Raw genomic sequence first — 9257 nt, forward strand, 5'->3', positions numbered from 1 at the left:
CTGACAATTCTTACTGACTTGCACATTACACACAGTGGCACCTCCATTATCCACCAGAAAGAAGGGGAATGGGAATTGGTGGAGAATCGAGAGTCCCCAAATGTTGCCCCTCCCGTCTGGTACAGCAATCCCCTCGGCACGGGAATGGAGACAAGTCCAGTTATAGTGACGGGATGAGTTAAAGGTATTTACTCAGACGGGCGGAAGGTGGGAAGTGGTGTTCCACGGGGATCGGTGCTGGGACCACTGTTGTTCACCATTTACATGAATGATTGGGACTTGGGAATCAGAAGTACAATTTCAAAATTTGCAGATGACACTAAATTGGGCGATGTAGTTAATACTGAGGAAGACTGCGATAACATCCTTGTAGAATTATTCAGTTGTGTTCAGTAAATAGCAGCATCTTTTAATTTGCTTTGACTGATGACATCACTATACAGAAATCATTAACAGCTCCCAATTTCAGAATTGGCAGATTCAAACTCAACTTCTTCCAAGTACAATCTAACATTTCAAAAATTGTAATGTATGTAGGCGAGATATTAGGACTGTTGTCTAACATAATCCAAACACAGTGACACACAGACAGATGGGCAGGTGTAGCTTCACAGCGAATCCTTTCAAGCCTCATTAAAAAGTGGCAGACTGACAATCCATTGTTCACTAATGGAGTTGCGATCCTTGTAAATTAAGAAAGGAAATGCATGGAAATGTGTCAAAGAGTTGATTAACAGAGTGGGGCATCATCTCCCTTTGATTTCTATTTCTGACACCAGGCAACAGAAAAAGGTCATTACAACACGACATAAACAGACTCTTCAGGTGTGAGACATCAGACTTCAGAACAACACGTCTGCCAGCTCTGGCCACAAACCTCAGTACAGTCAACCTTTCAGCAGCTGCAGCCCTGATTAAATAACTAGTAGTTTAACATGTCTAGTAGAGCTTTTGTATCAAAATAGAAGAAATGTATTTGTGACACACACACAATTAATAATTACATCACAATGTCATCGTGAGGATCGATTATCGCCTCTTGATACCTTCCGTGCCCACCGGTCGAGGAAGGTATTGTTGTGGAGTATTTTAAACCAACACTCGACACAAGGTTTTAGATCGATAGTCAAGTTGTCTTTATTGCACCGGTGGGGAAACAGTCTGCTCTGTCTTAGCCAGAGCTTTCCAAATTGTTACAGAAAACACTACATTTTTATACATTACAATAAGCATGGCCATCTCATGTTAAATTCATTCCTGCCACCTGATTGGATCTTGGCCTGCATGCACCTTCACGGATTGGTTACAAATCTTAATATAAACATGTATAAGCTGCCTCCTCAATCAATCACTCAAACTGCTGAATGCTAATTAAAAGATACCTTGGAATGTGACCGAGGTAATAAAGTTCTTATGGGCAGTTGAAATGCTGGACATCCAGTCTCCATTTAATTGTTTTATATCTCTACAAAGGTCAGCTATCTTTGACTGCATCTTTATGGATGTGGTCTTTCATGTTAGTCCCTGTCTTCCTTACACCTTCAGTGAAACTGCCAGCGATGTCAGTTTAACTTTTTCCCCAATTCAGTATCAAGTGAACCGGTGGCCACCGCCTGCTCCCTCTCCAGGGCCACCCGGGCAGGGACAAGACTGCGGGAGAGAGGCAGGCAACCAGAGTGACCCCCCCATGGGCCCCGCCCATCCTGGGCCTACAAATTGCTGTTTTTGCCAGGCCCAAGAGCAGGTCCCGGAGAACATCCTCCGATTTACCCACCCCCCTCCACAGCGGGCGGCAAAGATTAGGAGCGTGGGGCTAAAGTGTAACCAAGAGTTGAGGAGCAGCCCCTCAGGTAACTATACAGGGGCTGCAACCTCTCACACTGAATATATACACAGCCCATGGACTCCTCTCGGCCGCAAACATCACGTCTGGCCTTGGAGTCCAGAAAGGAGCTTAAAAACTGTTTAACGACAGCTCCCTGCAACAGTCTCCACCCCAGATCCCCAATGGTGCAGGGAAGGACCCCCGCGTAGAGAGCCCTCCACTGGGGAACCTCGCCTCCACCGGACAGCAAGATGACCCGCCAGTCTGATTGAGGTTGGGCAATAAACTAAATTAATCAATAAATGATACAGAAACCCGAGTCCCCGGGTCCTCAGCCCTGGGGTGAAGTACGCTGGCCACCAATTTTCCGTTACTAACTCGCACCTCAGGCCCCGCCCAGTCTGGTTTAATTACTCAATGTTTTCTAACTCGGGTTCAGGCCTGTCATTGTGAGGGAAACAAGGCCTCATTTATTGGTGTGTCCCCCCCGAGCGGCTGTTAATGGCTTTAATAAACTGGCAGCAAGGTTTTTTAAAGGCGGAAAGTGGTGAAAAACGCCACTAGCGATGCCTCAAAACTCACGGACAGAGAAATCCACCTCATCAGCGCCCCTGCCACAGGACTCGATATCCACCCCCTCCACCACTGGTGCACTGTGTCTGCAGTATGTACGGTCTACAAGATGACCACGGTCAGGCCGTGTGAAGTCAAAGGTCAGGCAGCAGAATGGATGGAAAGATCGCAACAAACTTCCCTTAACTCCAACTCTCTGATTTCTGTTTTGTAGCCAACTTTCCATCCATTCTGCTGCCTGGCCCTTCACTCCACACGGCCTGACCTTGGTCATCTTCTAGATCGTACAAACTGCTATGGATAGCAAGCTGGTTACAAAACAGAAAACAGAGAGTAGGGGTTAAGAGTGGCAAAAGATGGGAAGTGGTGTTCCACAGGGATCAGTGCTGGGATCACTGTTACTCACCATTTACAGAAACGATTTGGACTCAGGAATTGGAAGTCCAATTTCAAACTTTGTCGATGACACCAAATTGGGAAGTAGAGTTAATACTGAAGAAGACTGTGATAAAATCATGGGTTAAACTCCCTCTCTAACAGCACTGTGGGAGTACCTTCACCACACGGACTGCAGCGGTTCAAGAAGGCGGCTCACCACCACCTTCTCAAGGGCAACTAGGGATGGGCAATAAATGCTGGCCTTGCCAGCGACACTCACATCCGATGAACGAATATTAAAAAAACCGCAAGAAGACATTAATAAGCTTCCAGAATGGGAGGGTAATTAGAAAATGAATTTTAAGATAAGTGGTGCATTTTGGTAGGAATAATAGGAAGGCCACATACTGCTTGGAAAATAAGAATCTAAATGGGGTAGAGGAGCAAAAGGATCTCGGGGTCCAGATACACAAATCACTAAAAGTAGCGACGCAGGTTAATGAGGCCATAACAGGAGCAAACAATGGACTGGGGATCATTTCTAGAGGGATAGAATTGAAAAGCAGCAAAGTTATTTAAAACTTTTATAGAACCTTGGTTAGACCACACTTGGCGTACAGTGCACAGTTCAGGTCTCCATATTATAAAAAGGATATAGAGACACTGGAGAAGGTGGGAAAAGGCTTTGCAAGGATGATCCTAGAACTGAGAGGGTATACTTATCAGGAAAGGCTGAACAGGCTGGGGCTCTTTTCTCTAGAATAAAGAGAAGGCCGATGGGTGACCTGGTCAAGGTCTTTAAGATGATGAAAAGGTTATAGAGGGTGGACCTGGAGAAAATGTTTCCACTTGTGGGGGAGTCCAAAACTACAGGTCATAAATATAACACAGTCTCTAATAAATCCAATGGGGAATTCAGGAGAAACTTCTTTACCCAAAGAGAGGTAAGAATATGGAACGTGCTACCACAAAGAGTAGTTGAGGCGAATAGGGCAGCACGGTGGCATAGTGGTTAGCACTGTTGCCTCACAGCGCCAGGGACCCGGGTTCGAATCCGGCCTCGGGTGACTGTCTGTGTGGAGTTTGCACATTCTCCCCGTGTTTGCGTGGGTTTCCTCCGGGTGCTCCGGTTTCCTCCCACAGTCCAAAGATGTGCGGGTTAGGTTGATTGGCTATGATAAATTGACCCTTAGTGTTAGGGGGATTAAATACGTGGGGTTACGGGGATAGGGTGGGATATGTGTTGGTGTAGGCGTTACAGGGATCGGGTGGGATATGTGTCGGTGCAGGCTCGATGGGCCGAAATGGCCTCTATCTGCACTGTGGGGTTTCTGTGATTCTGTGAATAGCACAGATACATTCATGGGGAAGGTAGATAAGCACATGAGGGAGAAAGGAATAGAAGGATATGCTAATAGGGTTAGATGAAGAGTGGTGGGAGGAGACTCGTGTGGAGCAGAAACACCGGCATTGACCAGCTGGGCTGAATGGCCTGTTCCTGTGCTGTAGACTCTGTAATTCTATGTAACTCTGTGTAACTATGTCTTCTGACTCCTGACATAGCTGGAAAAGCTTTTACTATTATTTCCACAATTGTGCAGCATCTTCATGTCCAAAAGATCTCTGAGCCTCTCTAATGGCTGCTTTTGTCTCCCTCAATTGTGGGTGATATTTGTCCCTATTCTCCTATAAATTGAACTCACCTTGATCTGAACTGGGTTCAATGTAAGACAGTTCAGGGAGTCAGGCATCATTCACCCCGAGACCTACACTGGCCAGTAAAACCCCAGACGGTTCCTCAGTAAGGATTCCTCTGGTTCCTCACCATATATTTGTCAGGATACTGAAACCCAGCTTTCTTACCGTCCACTTCTGGAGACCCCATTCCCTGAGCCTACAACCTTCAGCAGGGTCACTGGTGGAGTTCCACAGTGGGAGTGATCCCAGAGTAACTGTCGGGATCGCACTCCCATGGATGTTCCGGGTCATGTATTTTTAGTTAACCTGGTGTCTAACACACACACATCAATAAAACAGGGAATTCCTGGAAACACTCTGCAGGTCCTTCTTTATCTGGAGATTAAATGTCTGTTGTATAATTGTACCAGCAGTTAACAGGCTCCTGTGAACTCCTCCATCTGCTATTTTAATGCAGACTTTAACCAATTTATATTTTCACCTGCCTTAAAATGGTAGACTCAGGACTGTCACACAAACACTTTAAATCTACCAGTTCCCAGTCATTTTTAGACTGGAAACTCAAACCTGCCGTTTCACTTTCAGTCGGGAACAGATCGCAGTTTGACACCAATCTCTGATTTGACAGCACATTCCCAGCATTCACCGTTGTTCATCCTGACTCTAAACACAGTTGTAAAGGAGCCTTCTGTTCCGTGCCTAGGAGCTCTGAACCATGGCAGAAAGCGGCTGGGACACATTTCTCACAGGCCTCGAGATTAACTCACACAGGGACTTTGCTGTCAGTGAAGAGAGACGAGAAAGACCAAAGTGCCGTTTGCCCCTCTCAGTGTGGCCCTGAAGGACTGTGTCCAGGCTGAAGTTCTGAGTTTCTTTCCGGATAGCGCCTTTCCCGAGTGTCTCGCTCTTGGTGCGGAGGCGATTCCAGCACCCTGTCGTCAGTTGATTCATCAGCTTCCAATGCTATTGTTTCTGAGGTAGATGCGACCTGTACGTCGGGTTCCTCACCGGGTACGTATGGCTGAGACATGGGGTTGACTCGTTCCTGTGACTCTAGGATCTGGTCAGCATGGCATCTCACAATGTTCTCCCCAACATCCACTGTGTACATTAGTGGCCCCTGCCGTGTGCATATCGTTCCTGGTTGCCATTTCTCTGTTCGGTAGTCGCGGGCCAAGACTGGTTGCCCTACATTGAAGCTCCTTGTCGGCTTCTCATGGATGTGCTGAATTGCTTACTCTCAACATCTCTTCGTACATTTGGTCTGAGCAAATCCAGATGAGATCTCAACCTTCGGTTAAAGAACATCATGGCCGGGGCCTGGTTGGTGACTGCACGTGTCGCATTTCTGTAGGCGAACAGGAAATTGTCCACCTTATGCTGCAGTGGAATGTCGTCATCGCACATGGCCTTTACTGCTTTTTTAAAGGTTTGTACGAACCTCTCAGCCAATCCATTTGTGGCTGGATGATACGGGGCGGATGTGTAATGCCTTACCCCATTCCTTTTAATAAATCTTCGAAACTCTTCGGACACAAACTGTGGTCCGTTATCAGAGCAGATCTGCTCTGGCAAGCCGTTCCTGGCAAAAATGGTCCGTAGGACTGCAATAGTTTTCTCCGTGGTGGTGGAGGACATTTTGATCACCTCAGGCCATTTTGAGTGCACATCCACGGCTATTAAAAACATTGAGTCCATGAATGGACCAGCAAAATCAATATGCACCCGTTGCCATGGAGATGAGGGCCACTCCCATGGGTGTAGAGGGGCATGTGGTGGTGCATTTTGGACCTTCTGGCATCCTGAGCAGCTCTTTGTCAGGTCCTCGATTTGCTGATCGATCCCCGGCCACCACACATAAGCCCTAGCAAGGCTTTTCATTTTCACCCCTCCCAGATGACCTTCGTGAAGCTCATTGAGCACTCTCTCCCTTAACTTGGGTGGAATTACCACTCGGGATCCACACATCAAGGTCCCCTGGCATACTGACAGTTGTTCTCTTCTGGATGAGAATGCTGGCAACAGTGAGTTGCCATGTGCTGGCCATCCCTTCACCATCAAATCATATACCCGAAACAGTGTCGGGTCATTTCGGGTCTCCTTCTCTATACCAGCGTTAGTTACTGGCAAGCATTCAATTATAGTCGAATGAAATATTTCGACAGGATCCACTGCTGGTTCTTCCTCCGCAGTAGGCAGTGGCAGGCGTGATAGCCCATCAGTGTTTCCATGCTGTTTCGTGCCCTTATACTCGATTTCATATTGGTGCGCCCCTAGAAAAAGGGACCATCTTTGTAGGCGTTGCGCAGTCATCACCGGAACGTCCTTCTTTGGATTAAAGATGGAGACAAGTGGTTGGTGGTCAGTCAGCAAGGTGAACTTCTGCCCGTGCAGATAGTGATTGAACTTTTTCACTCCCCACACTAGGCTGAGGGCCTCCCTGTCAATCTGGGCGTAGTTACACTCGGCTGAGGTTAGTGACCGAGATGCAAAGGCTACTGGCCTCTCCGAGCCGTCCGGGAATTTGTGCGACAGCACCGCTCCAATGCCATAGGGTGATGCATCACACGCCAACCGAATTGGTAGTGCTGGGTTGAAATGAGCCAACACCTCTTTTGATGTGATCAATGCTTTGCTCTTCTGGAAAGCTCGTTTACATTCATCACTCCACTTCCATGGTACCCCCATTTGCAGTAGGGTGTTCAGTGGGTGTAGTACGGTAGACAAATTCGGCAAGAACTTATGGTAGTAGCTCACCAGCCCGAGGAACGACCTCAGTTGTGACACATTTTCCGGTGCTGGAGCCTTGACTACTGCCTCAATCTTTTCAGGGGCCTTATGTAACCCCCCTTTATCAATAACGTGGCCACAATACGAGATCTGCTTCTGGAAAAACTCGCATTTGTGGCAATTAGCTCGGAGCCCATATTCCTTCAATCTAGTGCGCACCTGCTCCAGGTTGGCGAGGTGATCACTATCATTTTCGCCCGTGACCAGGATGTCGTCCAAATAACACTGGGTCCCTGGAATCCCTTGCAGGACTTGTTCCATTGCCCTTTGCCAAATAGCCGGAGCTGATGCTACCCCGAACACCAGCCAGTTGTATTGGTAGAGACCTTTATGACTGTTGATCATGAGGTACTGTTTCGAGGCTTCTTCTACCTCCATTTGCAGGTACACCTGGGCCAGATCAATCTTAGTGAAGAGTTTCCCTCCAGATAGCGAGGCGAAAATATCTTCAATCCGTGGAAGCGGATATTGTACAGTGTGAAGGACTGGGTTCACTGTCACCTTAAAGTCCCCACAGATGCGAACCTTCTTTGGTTCCCCAGGCGTATTACTCAACGACCTCTTCATTACAGGAATGATGGGTGTAGCCCACTCGCTCCAGTCCACTTTGGACAGTACTCCTGAACGTTCCAAACCTTCCAGCTCTGCTTCAATGGCTGGGCGGATCGCATAAGGTACCGGTCTGACCTTAAAAAACTTTGGGCTGGCATTTTCCTCTATTTTGATCATCGCTGTTATGCCTTTTAGTGTTCTGAGTCCCTGCTGGAACACTTCTTGTGCGTCAGTTAGCATTTTTGACAGTCATCCAGGTGTGACGCCGTCATCCTTTTTGGCATCTACAGTCAGTGCTTGTATGGAATGCCAATCTAGCTGTATCTTCCGGATCCATTCACGTCCTAGTAGTGGTGGTCCTCCATCTGGCAATACATATAGGTCCATTTTTGGTGTTTCCTTGCCATTATATATAACGTTCACCCTTATTTTTCCTTTGGGGTAGACTTTTTGCCCCGTGTACGTCTTCAAGACAATCTTTGTATCTCTCAAGGGTATATGTGAGAATAGCTGCTTGTAGTCCCTTCGGTTTATGACTGTTAGGGCTGATCCTGTGTCCAATTCCATTTTCACTTGGACTCCTGCTATCTTGAGCGTGACCCAGATAGTTTGGTGATCCTCTGTTTTGATCACATTATGTAGTTTCAGACAACCCAGCTCCTTGCTTCCGGAGCCTGTATCACTCTTCTGTTTGTCTGAACTACTCTCCGTCACCTTATGTACCTTCTTGTACTTCTCCTGTGGAGATTTCTTGCTGCTGGTTTTCTTTCCCGACCTGCAGACTCTTGCTATGTGTCCTACTTTTCCACACTGTCTGCACACTTTGTCCTTGAACCAGCAATCATTATGGTCGTGTGTTGTTCTGCCGCAGCGATAGCACTTCACTGTTCCGTATGACATTTCATTTGTGCCATATTCTTGCGGTCTCCGTTGTATCTCTGCAGAGCCCCGTGCTGCTGCTTCGTGTGATACTGCAATGCTGAAAGCCTTGTCCAGCGTAAGATCCTTTTCTGATAGAAGCTGTTTCTGGGTTCCTTCACTTTGAAGCCCACACACAAACTTGTCCCTTAAAGTATCTGCTAGTCCAGTTCCAAACTGGCAGTGTTTCGATAGCTTGCACAGATCCGTTAAATACTCAGCATTACTTTCGTCTTTATGCTGGTTCCTTTTGTGAAACTTAAATCTTTCTGCTATCAGCAGCGGTGTGGGATTTAAGTGGTCCTGTAGGATTGACACTATGTTTTCAAAATCCTTTTCTACTGGCTTCTCTGGGGTTACTAGGTTTCATAGTAAGCCATACGTTTTTGCACCCATTGAATTCAACAATACCAGTGCTTTCTTGTCATCTGGCACTTCATTCGCCTTGCAGTATACTTCTATGCGTTCGACATATGTCGTCCAATCTTCGACTGAATTTTAGAACGCTGTGATACTGCCACTC

This window comes from Somniosus microcephalus, chromosome 4 (genome assembly GCF_052327205.1).
Source record: "Somniosus microcephalus isolate GS21.2 chromosome 4, FLI_Smic_1.0, whole genome shotgun sequence".
In the NCBI taxonomy this organism is placed as follows: Eukaryota; Metazoa; Chordata; class Chondrichthyes; order Squaliformes; family Somniosidae; genus Somniosus; species Somniosus microcephalus.